This window comes from Malaclemys terrapin, chromosome 11 (assembly GCF_027887155.1).
Source record: "Malaclemys terrapin pileata isolate rMalTer1 chromosome 11, rMalTer1.hap1, whole genome shotgun sequence".
Taxonomy (NCBI): Eukaryota; Metazoa; Chordata; order Testudines; family Emydidae; genus Malaclemys; species Malaclemys terrapin.
In genome coordinates, this window is record NC_071515.1 from 51,415,038 (window position 1) to 51,428,390 (window position 13,353).

General features: G+C 41.2%; 1 long non-coding RNA gene across 3 annotated transcripts in view; it reads right to left on the reverse strand.

Annotated features, from left to right (window-relative positions):
• The window catches only part of LOC128845062 (uncharacterized), a 56,325-nt gene that overhangs the window by 22,402 nt on the left and 20,570 nt on the right, over positions 1 to 13,353 (reverse strand). For all 3 annotated transcript variants that reach the window (XR_008446609.1, XR_008446610.1, XR_008446608.1), the window contains 2 exons: positions 9,661 to 9,847; positions 1,828 to 2,406 (listed from right to left, as the gene is read on the reverse strand). This is a non-coding gene — a long non-coding RNA (uncharacterized LOC128845062). The remainder of the gene's footprint in view (positions 1 to 1,827; positions 2,407 to 9,660; positions 9,848 to 13,353) is intronic.

Here is a 13,353-nt window from a genome sequence, read left to right on the forward strand (position 1 = left end):
ACACTCGGCAAGAACATGACCCTGTGGGTTTAATCATAGGCTAAAGGGGAAAACTTTGCATCTTGATAAAACATTGGTAGCACATCACTACAGTTTACTTACTTCACAGGGTATTTGAGCACTGATTAAGTATTGTTTGAAAAGCACTGTTTAAATGTTAAGCATTCTCATGATTCAAAATATCATATTTGTATTATTAATATGTACACTTGGCACATAGATGGAGGTGCTACCCATGTGATAAATTGCACAGTCAAGTGATTAATTTCTTTATCATAGACTTTGGGCTACTTGCACTGAAATTTCTGAAAGTCAGGAGAAGCCTAAATGAGTAAGCTGACAAATACATGGAATGTATTGTGAGGAAGAAAACATCTGTCTCCTGGTTGGGAAGTGGATATTCATTGCCAAGACCCAGAGATACAAGATTATCTACACCTTAATTCCCACTAATCTAAGAGTATGTCTATGCTGCTATGAAAGACCCGCAGCATAGCCATGGCTGGCCTGGATCAGCTGATGGGGGCTGATGGGGCTTGGGCTTTGGGGCTAAAAAGTGCAGTGTAGACATTCAGACTTGTGCTGGGGCCTGGATCTGAGACCCTGCAAGCAGTGAGGGTCTCAGAGCCTGGGCTCCAGCCTGAACATCTATACTGCAGCTTTATAGCTCCGCAGCCCAAGCCCCGTGAATCCAAGTCAGCTGACCTGGGTTTTGAACCTTAGTGCCATGGGTTTTTTCAATCATAGTATGGACGTACCCTAAGGCTATGTCTACATCACACTGCAGTGCACACTACAGGGGTCTGAATTGCAGAGCAAAGCAAGCTGTTGTACTCTAACTGCCCCATGTGGATGCTGCTGCCACAAACTAAAAAGGACTTCACATTAATGTACTCTTCTGGTCTATGCCAGGAGTACCCACATGGGTCACTGTGTTCATGCCAGCAGCATCCACTGGGCAGCACAGCACAGCATCACACTGTAATTCATATCCCCATAGTGCAAGCTGTGGGACCGGGTAGGCAAGCCCTTACTTTCTCTAGTGTCACAGCTGATGATTGATTGTTGCAGGATGGTGGAGGAGTACCAAAAATCAAATTAGAGCAATCCATTTTGGACTGACAGGTCCTGTGGCTTGACCATCTAGGTACTAGAAAGAAGATACTAAGGGCCTGTTTCTCTTCTCACTTAACTCCATTTATATATATAAAAACTGTATTTCTTATATGTTCTAGCTCTCTCTTCTTAAAATCAAAGGCAAAAATTCCATTGACTCCAATGGGAGCAGAATCAGGCCCCAATTCAAATTGAGTCAATTTGCCAATAGTTTCTTATTCACATTTTAACTTCAAGTTAAACCTCAACTGATTCAGAACTGTCACAAAAATCTACTGAACTATGCTTTCTATCTAGAAAAAGTTCTACGAACAAGTCATGTCCCAACATACATGAAGACTTTGTCAATTTGAGGAATATAGGAATTGCCATACTGAATCTGACATCCATCTAGCCAAGGGGCTGGTACGAGTGCTTCAGCAGAAAGCGCAAGTAGCCCTGCTGCAGATAGTTATGGCAATGTGATGGATTTTGCTTGGGGTGGTTGCTAGGGGAGTGCTGCCTAGTGGTCAGGGTGTAGGCCCATGATGTGCAGGGAGGTTGCTGGCAGGGGAGCTTGGGTCCTCCCACTCCACCAGGCTCTGAGCTAGGGCCCTTTGAGGACTGTCAGTGCTCTCACAGCCAGAGCTGCTAAAGGCCGCCCTCTCTAGGCCACTTTCTATCACCCACCCCCCCCCAACTCTCCCAAAGTCACCATCTGGGTTTGCTCACCAAAAAGCATCTTCTGGCATCTGCACGTGTAGCGAGGTCACTCTCTTTTCTCTCTCCAGCAGCAACTGCCTCCTCCTGCAGTATGGCCCGCCCTCCTGGGCCAGCTCAGTCCTAGGGCTTTCCTCCCGCTGGGAGAGTCCAAACAAAAATAAAGGGGATTAACCAAGTCCAGAATTTGTATGAGAGAGAGATGAGAATGCATCCCATCAGACTGTCTCTGCAGCATGCCCTCCCTTCCCTCAGGGAGGAACCTTTGGGCAGTTGATTAGGGGGAGATTCTGCTTTCTCTCAGCTCTTCTCTTCTGAAGCTGCTGGTCTGCTCTCTTCTCTTCTCTGCCACCAAATGAGCTGCTCCCCTGCCCCTCCTTCAGTTGGTGCATTTGCTATGAGTGTGGCAGGATGGGTTGGCTGGACCCAGAGTAGTTCTTTAACCCCTTGCTGTCCAGTATGGGGTTTGAATACCCCATCACAGGCAACTCTTAATATGGAAGTTTATCCATGTCACTAATATTTCTTGTTGCTTGTCTCTGAGCCTCCTCTAGTTTCAGCTATATCATGTTTGTGATAGGAAGGTCCAACCTGAAAACAATATTCCAGATAAAGACATAGCATATTAAGATATGATGGCATTCTAGTATTTTCAGTATTATTTTTCCATCCTATTCATTATGCTTTGTAACATTTTGTTTTGACTGTTGCTGTCCGACATGGCATTTTTTGTGCTCCCTTTAAAAAAAATGTTACTAAATTTTGTAAGTACACTCCTTGTACTTATTAACTGATTAATAATAAAGATACATACGTATTACAGAGAAACTGTATATTTTCAACACAAAGTTTGCTGTCTGAGTCATATAAATTTATTTTGTAAGTTACAAAGTCAGCAACTGTGCCTTAGGTTGTCCCCAAGCCTCTGTAAGCCTCGTTTTTGAAGCTTCAATTCTTTAACTCTTTGTCAGATGAACTTAAGACTCTGACAAAGACATGCAGTTCCCTTTTTTCTGGAATGTATGCTGCTAAATATATATCCAATTATGTTTGTCTGTAAGTGTCAGCACAAGTGTGTCTGGACATTATTCCTTTCTTGTTCCACCTTTTCTTTTCAAATAACCTACCACAGTTCTACTGTCTGGCAGAACTTGTATTATTTGTTCAGGAAACCTAGAAGTGGATTGATTGAAGATCTTGCCACAGGTTTGGTGTCCTTTGAAAAGTATTTGGGAAGAAAGGACAACTCCTCTTTATGTCAAATACAGATTAAAAGGGAAGTTAACCTATCACTGGTTCAGATCACACCCTTAAGGCCATGCAAGAAGGCCATGCATATCCACGTGCGGATCTTACCTCTCCTGTATCGGTTGGAGGGGTACAAGGAATGGAGTGTAGGTTGCTTCCAGGTCACAATTTCCACAAAGGGATCCCCACAGGGTCAGGATCCATCCAGGGTTACGGACTGGATAGGTCACGGTGCCGGGGTGCACATTGCAATTCCCACAGAGATTATGTAGAATAACTGCTAATGAATTTATACCATCTCTGTAGAACCCCTTTTATGCTGGAGAACCTGTTTAAAGGCAGCCTTCCAGAGACAGCCATGGTTGGGAAATCCCTGGTTAGTGGGATGCCAGCCAAGCTATCCTGTCAGGGAAGGGAGTGGGGCATGGAAGGCAAGGGATGTGGGAAGCCCCAAAGCCAGAACAGAGCACAGGATCAATATGCAGATGTCTTTATGCACTTGTCAAGCAATTCATGGAATCTGCTGCGTTCATCCTGGACCCATAGCTCATTTGACAGGGGGACAAATCCACCTTGTTGGAATTATTTGGATGGCATTGTGCAAGTAAATCTTCATGCAGCTTCTCTCACACCAACTCCTTTCCGGCCTTTGACCCTAACATCTTTCCCCCACTATCAATTACTGTATCAGTCTCTGCATAAGCTGATAAACAGTAGATTCAGGATTCCTAGTTCTATGACTGAGTGATCATCTTGCAGTCTAGCTGGCTTTATAACAAAACTATATAATACTTAACTATCCACAAAGAAATCCACTCAACCCAGATCACAAAGTAGCACAGCTTTGGAGTTTTGTATAACACCTTGTATTTCCACAGTACCTTTCTTCTAAGGCCCTCAAATCATCTTACAAACATTAATTAAGCCTCATTTTACCCTTGTGAAATAAATAAGTATTATTATATACAATTAATAGATGGGTAAATTGAACCACATCCTTTGATTTTGTGTTTTTCCTGCTCAATGTAAATTACTAACATTACGTTAAGGAAAGGGTTTGCGTATTTTCATATGCTAATAAATGGGAGAGGACAGGAGAGACAGGCTCCCTGCTCTCAGTTCATGTGTCCAGACCCCACATGGCCTGCTGCGGCTCAGAGCTGCAATTGCAGAGAAAGTAATGCTCAGTTCATGCTCAGTGTGAATGGAATCTTTGGGGGGAATTTATCTGCTAAAATTGAAGTCTCTGAGCATGTGTGAACTGTGATTTTTCAAAGGCTTTGGACAGATTTTTCATGGGCACAGCAAAAGGTACATCCCTGACAAAAAGATCTCCCCTGGAAAATTTCAAGTCTCTACTACAAAGCATCTCAATGAAAAGATTGCCAGAATTTGTTAACATAAGAGAAACAATATATTTGTCCCTAGCTTTGTTCTTAGAAGTGGCTGAACCAGTTTGGCTGAAATTTTCCAAAATTTTTTACTCAATTTCAAGAGAATTTTAGAACTAGACATTGAAGATTCCATATAGGTAGCCCGTTTAAACTATTTTATATGATTCAAAGCTTGCTGGCATCTCTGAGTCATGTTCAGATTAATGTGATGGTAACACTTTAAATTAAGTGTCCCATGTGAAAGTATTTAATTTAGATTTCATAGATTTTTGGGTGAGTTCTTTTCTTTGAAAGCCTCACAGTGTAATGTTCATTATGAAATGTGGTTTCTGAAGCTTACAGCTAGCATTCAATCTTATATAATATGCCTCAACATACCCTGTTTAAAATAGTGCTTTTACTTTGACAGTCAATACAGGAATCTTATACAGCATGTTTTGCATGTATGACAGTAAGAGTATTAAGAATTCTTCAAAACCTGCAATTTCTCTTTTCGGTGCTACTGCAACTCCCCCCTTAAGTTTAAATAAATTATAGCCATGACTCACCCTTAAAAGCTTTCCTTTGTCCTTTGAATTATAAAATAAATGTACATCACATGGAAGAATAAAATGAAATAAAATGTTATCACTGCTTATACTGATAGAAAAATGAGCAAAATAAAGGTATTCTTTACTCTGGGTAGGATAAATTTAAAATATTTTGAAACTGCAATTTTCTTTAACTATTATTTTGGTGATTCCCCATTAATTTTGCCTAGCATTTCTTTATGACTGTGGCTGAATCTCTATCCTTCACTTAAGATTTAGGTTGTAATAACCTATTCAAAATATTTTAGCAGTTTTTTCTCTTGAACAATCTTTCATCTGCCTCCTTTCCTTACTCAATGCGTTTCAATAGTATTCCCAAGAAAATAATGCCATAATAAAGCTATCATGCAAATCTGATATATCGTTATTTTAGTAACCACATAGTAACATTACAGACAAAACCATAAAACATTAGAATGTGGAACTATTATTGTAGTAAATTCAAGTTGTTCATGGAAAGAATGCAGTCAAAGCATTAGGAACTGGTAAAATTGTATAGCTTTATGTAGACTATGAGTATAGATATAGCGCCATCAACTGAAATCAGTGGACAGCCCACAGCAAAAGCTAAACATTTTGTAGGTGTAGTCTCCATTAACTGAACACAAAATGCCACAGAAAACTAACATGGACTTTTATGCCCAAATCCAGCAAAACACTTAAATGTATGCAAAACTTTAATCACCTGATAGCTTCATTGACTTTAAGGGGACTACACACATAAATACATTGATAATTTTAAGTAAGTCTTCATTGGATCAAGGTGGAGATTTTCAAAGGTGAAAATGGCAGTTAGGTCCTTGACTCCTGTTGACTTTCAATAGGAATAGGTGCCTAACTACCATTTGTGCCTCTGAAAAAAAATCTGTCCTCCAGGCCTTTGTCAAAGACTATGTGATGTTATAGGTGGGGCTGGTAGCACCCCTTATTATTAAGATTGCCCGACACTTCCCATTATAAATCCTTGTTTCCAGTTGCTTTTAACTTTGGAAACTTTAACTGTTTCAGGTGAAATTTTATGTGCTGGATGTCTTCCTCAGGCTCAATTGTTCTGAAAAAGTTCAGTCAAAACAATTGAGTAGTTTCTGAAAACAAGACTGGGGAAAAATACATTGTTTTGGCCATGTTAACAAATTCTGGAAACCTTTTCTTTGAAAAGCTCTCCTGCCCCCAGGGCTAAGAATAGGAACTATAAACCTGTCAGGTTGTGGCCTTTGTGTCAGGCAGGTGTCTTTTGCCATCTCCATGAAAATCTACCCAAATTTGGTCAGGTCAGAAGACACTGAATAATTGCAGTTTGCACATGCTTAGTAGAGACTTGCTAGCACTTGCTGAAATCTCTAAATATTCCATCCTCACTGAGCATGTTCAAGCTTCTCACAGCTCCTATATGTGACTGCACTGTGCATGTGCCATCCACACCGAGTGACTGACCATGTTCAGTCCTGGGCTATGGGGGCTCAAAAAGATTTTCCCTGTAATGACTGCTCCCACTGCTCCCAGCTGCTCTAAGCCAGAGGGTGGGTCTGGGCACTGGCCCTGAGGGCACGGAGCATGCATCTTCTGTGGTTAGGGTGATCAGATGTCCTAATTTTATAGGGACAGTCCCGATTTTTGGGTCTTTTTCTTATATAGGCTATTACCCCTCACCCCCTGTCCTGATTTTTCACATTTGCTGTCTGGTCACCCTATCTGTGTTCTCAATGATCCTCCTGCTAGCGCTCAGACAGCATGGAGAAAGAAGCCATCTTATTCAAATGCAGAGGGGACCAAATGGGGGAGGGAAAGGACAAGGAGTCTAGTGGGGGGGAGAAACTCGGATTGGGAGTTTTGGGGGGTGGGAGACTGGGACTGACTGGGCAAAGAGACTGGGAACTGGGGGGGGGGGTGGCAAACAGGTTGGAACTGGTTGGGCAAGGAGACTGGGATTGGGAGCTACAAGGGAGGAGACCAGACGGGGAGCTGGTGAGGGAAATGGCAGGGAGGGACTGGGAGCCAGCTGTAGGGTGGTGGTAGGGAGAGCACTGAGATTGAACAGTGAACTGGGTTGTGAGGGGAGAACTGGGACTGGCTGGGCAAGAACACAGGGAGAGGCTGGGGGTATGAAGTGAGAGAATGAGGAGCCCAGGGGTAGAGATTCTTTTGGGAGCCAGTGAGGTAGGAAGGGAGAGGAAGAGAGATTGGACAAAGAACCAGGAGGGGGCAACTGTGACTGGCTGAGCAAGGAGACTGGGGGCAAGGGCAAGGACATGGGATGGGACTGTCAGAATTGGGAGTAGCTGTGCAAGTTGACAGGGATTGGGTAGGTAAGGAAAATGGATCTCGGACAAGGAGTCAGGTGCAGAAGAGACAGAACTGGGACAGGGACAGGTTAGGGAGGATGGGGCAGAAGGAGAAAGCTTGGAGTACACTGGCAGAAGTGTCTGTGCTCACTAGAGCTCACCCTCCTCAAGAGCCTGGAATAGAACTCAAGATTCCTGAGTCTCACCATTCCTCAGATGCCAGCAAATATCTTTGAAACCCACTGACAAAGTGTCTCTCTCATCCCCTTCTAGTGTTGGTTCACAGATGATGAAATCCTGCTATTGCTGTCAGTTATTGTTAGCTCAAGTGGCAGAGGCCTGTTAAAGGGACTTAAAGATTCCAAGCCAGCGGACAGACCATGTGGGTGGTTTGCTTTTTTAAAAACTTAGAAAATTACACACACAAAAAGAGAACATGATTAACATACATTATAAAATATCATTAAAAACATTATTAAGCTTGTAAAGTCAAACACTTAACAGTTAGGAAATTCCAAAACTAAGTTTGGTTGTTCAACCATAACTTGGCCTCCCTTATAGATTTATAGATGCAAAGGCCCGAAGGGACCACTGTGATTATCTAGTCTGACCTCCTGTATAGCCCAGGCCACAGTACATCCCCCAAATTATTCCTCAAGCATATTTTGTAGAAAAACACTCAATCTTGATTTTAAAATTGTCATTGATGGAGAATCCATCATGACCCGTGGTAGAGTGTTCCAATGGTTAATTAATCCTACCATTAAGAATTTATGCCTTGTTTCCAGTCTGAATTTGTCCAGCTTCAACTTCCAACCGCTGAATCAGACTATCCTTTTTCTATTAGATTGAAAAGCCCATCATTACATATTTGTTCCTCATGGAGATGGCTTGGCACCCCTTTACCTTCTGTTTGTTAAGTTAAATAGAATTGAAATTGCATTTAGGTCTGTAGCACTGTTAAAAATGTGTGGAAAGAAACAATGACATGGCTGAATAATTTAAAACTTTTGTTTGAAAATTGAAGCTTATAAATTTAAAATAAACATCCATCCCGTCCAGTAGATGGCAATCTAGAGAATAGCAAGGTTTTGAAAAGAATGTCCACCACTTTTTGGAAACGTAGTAAAGAAGATGAGACTTTAATGCTAATGTTCTAGGACTGTGAAAAAGTGGGTTTTTTTTAAATCTCTCTAGAGGATAAACTTATTTGCAGTTAATATTTTTGTTTCTCCACACCAGCCTCTGCTGCTGAGAATAATGTAATTTTTTCATAGGAAATGTTATTGCAGTGGTAACATTTTTTTGTCTGAAAATTTTCTTCAGTTACATACAATAATGAGTAAACCATCATAACATATTCTAGTTTTACTGCAATGCTTTTTCCTTCATGACACTTTCATATGACCTAAGTGATATTATCACAGCAGGAATCTATAATGTTTGAATTGCCAATGTAGCTTTACATTTGAGGAATCAATATGCTAGCTCATCATTTTCTGATTGCTGGGATATCCTTTTTTCTGAGCTTTCCACTTTTTAAGTAGTAATTGGTTGAGGGAATGATCTCCATTACTTAGTGTAGAACTATCTGGTGTTTTTCTGCTTACTGTACTTCCAAAACTTAAATTTGACCAGCACAGACCAAAATTAATTTGATTTTCTTTAGAGCACTGTATTTTTTCAGAAAACCTCATCAAACTGAAATCCCTTTATGAGCTGTAGTGTATGTACATTCACATGGACTTCCTGAACAATTACAATTCAAATAACTGTGTTTTATGAAATATTGAAATGGTCAGTTTTCTGTCTTTGTAATTTAACCAACTCTTTATTTTGGCTAGACGGATCAGTTCAGAATTAATGTATGATATTATATCTTTGCAGTATCACAGTACCAGAATTGAAGGGCTCATCTGTTAGAGTACAATAAGCACTCAATAAAATGGAAACATAATAAACAAAAATAGCATTTATACATAAATATACACACAGTATATTATAGGGAAATATATATTCACACTACCTCTGTGAAAAAGAGAAATAAGGATCAAGTGTATAGGTTTAACTCTTTTCTACTAATTGCTATGCTAGAAATATTTATACTGTAATGAACTAATATACCAAATTGTGTCAAATACTGTTCCATATACAAAAGTGAACTGTCAAATACTGTTCCATATACAAAAGTGAACTGTAAACATTTTTATAACTGCATTTTAAACCTCTTTAAAATTCTAAACCATGAACACAGTTTATGTGAAGCCTTTAAAATTGCACTGACATTTGAAAATAAAATCATATTTGAGAAGTAATTTCATTTTTACTCACATCGAAAGATCTGCTCTCAGGACAAGATGCATCTGCCCCCATCTTGTATTTCCTGATGGTTTCCCTGGCAAATTTCCATTGTGTCCATGAAAAAATTGGTGATTATTGATGGATGGGTTGTTGTGAATCTAATGGACATTGTTTTGTATCAGGATCCAGTAGTATTGTCCCAGTTTCTGTGGGCAAGCTGTTTGGGAAAAGGCCTGAGAAATCATAAAGGGTTTACAACATCCATTTTTGACCTTCCATGCTTAAATTCTAACACTCAAATGTCAATTTACCCTCTTTAGTCTATAAAAATGATCAGTATATTTGTTTATTTTGTTAATTAGTGTGAGCCAGCAACTCCACTTTGCCACACTGCTTCTGAAATGTGTATCTGCAGTAACCCATACGGGACAATATGAAACAGTGATTTGTTGTCGCCTCCAGCAACGCAGAGCAGTAGCTGTGGCACCTTTACATTAGGGTTATAGCATTTCACTTAGCCATTTGTTGTGTAATTGCTTAAAGAAAGAAGGAATAAATGCAAAAGGACAAGGACAACAGAGCAGAGGCGAGCATAGCCTCTTCCTTCCTTTCCCCTTGTTGTCTGACTCATTCCTCTTCTTTTCTGTATCAGCAAAGGGACACTCAGGTTACTTTTGATGGGGGGGAGGGGTTAAGTCTTCAAAATGGGTTACAATGTCTTTAGAAGGATTAAATGTCACTCTGGGCCTGACATATTACTAAACTGCTCTTCTGGATAAAGGTCTCCCTGTGACTAATTGACAGGAGTTTCTGCTTTCAGCAGGGCTGATTCAGTGATGATTAGGCCAGACAGACAGATTGGGTCATTACCAAGAAGAGGATTTTAAAAGGGCAAAATGCAATAGTAAGAGAAGAAACTGTGTATTACACTGGCTATAACTGTACAGTTGGTATACAGTGTCTTGCCTGCTGAAAGAGAAAGTGCTGCATACATATCTGGGTGTGTCTACATCTGGAGCTGGGGAAGTTATTCCCAGCTTGAGAAGCCATACCCATTCTAGCTTTGATAGCGCTTACTTGCTAAAAAAGGAGTGTAGCTGCAGCAGTGAGAGGAGCTAGCTGCCCCAGGTACTACTCTGTGTGAAACCATAGGCACATACTTGGGGCAGCTAGCCCCTCCCGCTGGTGGCCACTGTGGCTACATTTTGTTTTAACCAAGCTAGTGGGAGAATGTCTCCTCCACTTGGGAATAAGACCCCTAGCTCCAAGTGTAGACATAATGTCTGTGTGTTTGGCAAGTGTTGGGTCGGGAGGAAGAATAGTGGTGGTAAGCACCCTGGAAGAAAGCAAACTAATAGACTAGAGCATAACAACATGTTTTGAGAGTACCTTCACAATTAATATGTCTGTGGATTCCACTAGTGTGTAACTTACTTTCTATAGGAACAATGCAGATAAAAGACCAGATTCCCACTTAGTTGCACCTTAGTCTTCAAGTAATCTCATTTCATGTAACTACTTGAGCAGTAAGCTCCTACTCAAGGTGCATAAGGATATTAGAATCTGGATCAGCAGAAAGAATCTTTTTTTTTTATTTTTTGTGTGCTTCCCTTTGTTGCATCTTAAAATAAGTACTATGTGTGACAGATTGGGGGTATGACTGTGTTAATCATGAAGCCAGGTTTGTTTCAGGGCTCTGCATTGTATTGTAACTTCCTGTGACCCTCATGTTGTATTGCAACTTCCTGTGTGGATTAGAGCAACCATTTTATAGTTGGGCTTGACACCTAGTGGAAAAAATAGGTCAGAGGAGATAAAGCCATAAAAAACCATCAACATTGAATGACTGTCCCCTATTGGAACAATGAGTTTGCTAGAGGTAGGGCCATTGACTTTCTTTGACTCTCCACACAGAAGCTGACGGGGGAACTGGAGCCCAGAATTTCCCCCAGCAGAAGCACCAGGGAAAAAAAGAGGACAGATGCTGTTTTCAAGGTGGGTGTTTATCTGAGCTAAGGGGAATGGACCGATGACACATGCAAAAAGACAACGTCAATGAGGCAGGAAGAGCTGCCTGGCCTAAGGACACTGACCAAACCCAGGATGCACCAGCAAAGTGAGATAAGACATGGGGACCACTCCACTCCTATCCGTACTTCCTCCCTTTTCAAACCTTGGCTACACCTTTAGGGCAGCTTTAAATCTACTTCACACCACCAGAGTGGCACAAAAGGGACCTAATGGAGCCAATGGTCTGGCCATTTGATTCAGAACTCAAATATCTGTAACTAAAGGAAAATGCAGAGAGAAAATTCACTTCTGTTTCCTCCCAAGATGTTCTGGCGTGAAAGCCCTACTTTGAAGGGGTATTCATTGACCTTAGCATCTGACTCATGAAGAATTAGTCTAATTTTTCTGGAAAGACTAGCTCTTTCCAATCACTAACAACAAACAATCGTATTAAACATACAGCAATGTAAATGCCAAATCTTGCAAAGAACATCTTGGATTCCTCCCCATGGCTATGAATGTGGACTAAATAAGAATGCTTTTGCTGGAGATGTGGGAGAGCAGGCAGCATCCTGACTAATATTATTGGATCATGCCCCAAAGGAAATGATTAACATAATAGAAAAATAATTGGATTATAAATCTCCACTTTACAGCAGATATTCTTACAACTTTTTTCAGCACTACTAGATACAGCTAAATGATGGATTTCATTGCTCTCTCTCAATCTTGGAGGTTTAGAGTGGTACTTTTCCTGTAATTAAGGATTGGTATCTGGAGATGGCTGAGTTGTCTCCTTATGAGCCCTTGATATAGAAAATGAATGATAAAATGTCAGATTTTGCATGTATATAAGTCATCCTGGAATGGAATCATGAGGGGGTCAGAGTGTGAAGCACAGAGGAAAATGGAGTCAGGGCAACATGCCCTCTATTTTCTTCTTTCCTGTGGGCTGGAATGAAAGATTGCCAAGAGTTTGAGTTTAAACCCAGGAAACACAGTTTCGCCCACTCCAATTCCCTCTCCCCTGGACCCCCCTCATCCTCCATTCCATGTAACTGTATTCATTCATTCCGTCTCTCCTCTCACTCATTACATACCCCATATTTGTAACTCCTCCTCTTAACCCTCATTCTCATCCTCCTTTTCAGTTTCTGCCTTTCTCCCCTTGCTACATAATCTCCCTCTGTTTGGGTAGGAAAAAGAGAGAGAAAGGGTGGAGACTAGAGAAGAGGAGACAGGAATTGAGAAAAAGACAAGGGACAGAAGGAAGAATAGTTCTGGACGCCTCTCTTCTACACCAGCAGCATGATAAATGGAAACGAGAACTCTTGATCCCCTTCCCTCTATCCCCAGACCACCAGCAGCAGAGCTGACTAAGAGAAATGTGGTATCTCCCAACCCGATCAGCAACACCAGAAGTCGCGTGGTAAGGAGGAACTTTGAACCCTTGCCAGCTGTGGTACAAGAAGCTGCTGTGAAAAAGGGACCCCTAGAGCTCTTTACCTTCTTCCTTGATTAATGTCACCCAAGTGACAGTAGGAAGGGGGTCCCCGTGAATCCAATAGCCAGACTCTCCCCTGTGTGACAGAGTCTTAACTGTGTGATGGTGAACTGGGATTACCTTGTAGGAGGAGTGCTATATCCTGGGCAGTAATTCTGGGGCCATCTGCCTTGTGGTTGCTAAGTGTTTTTCCATTGTCATCCTTTACC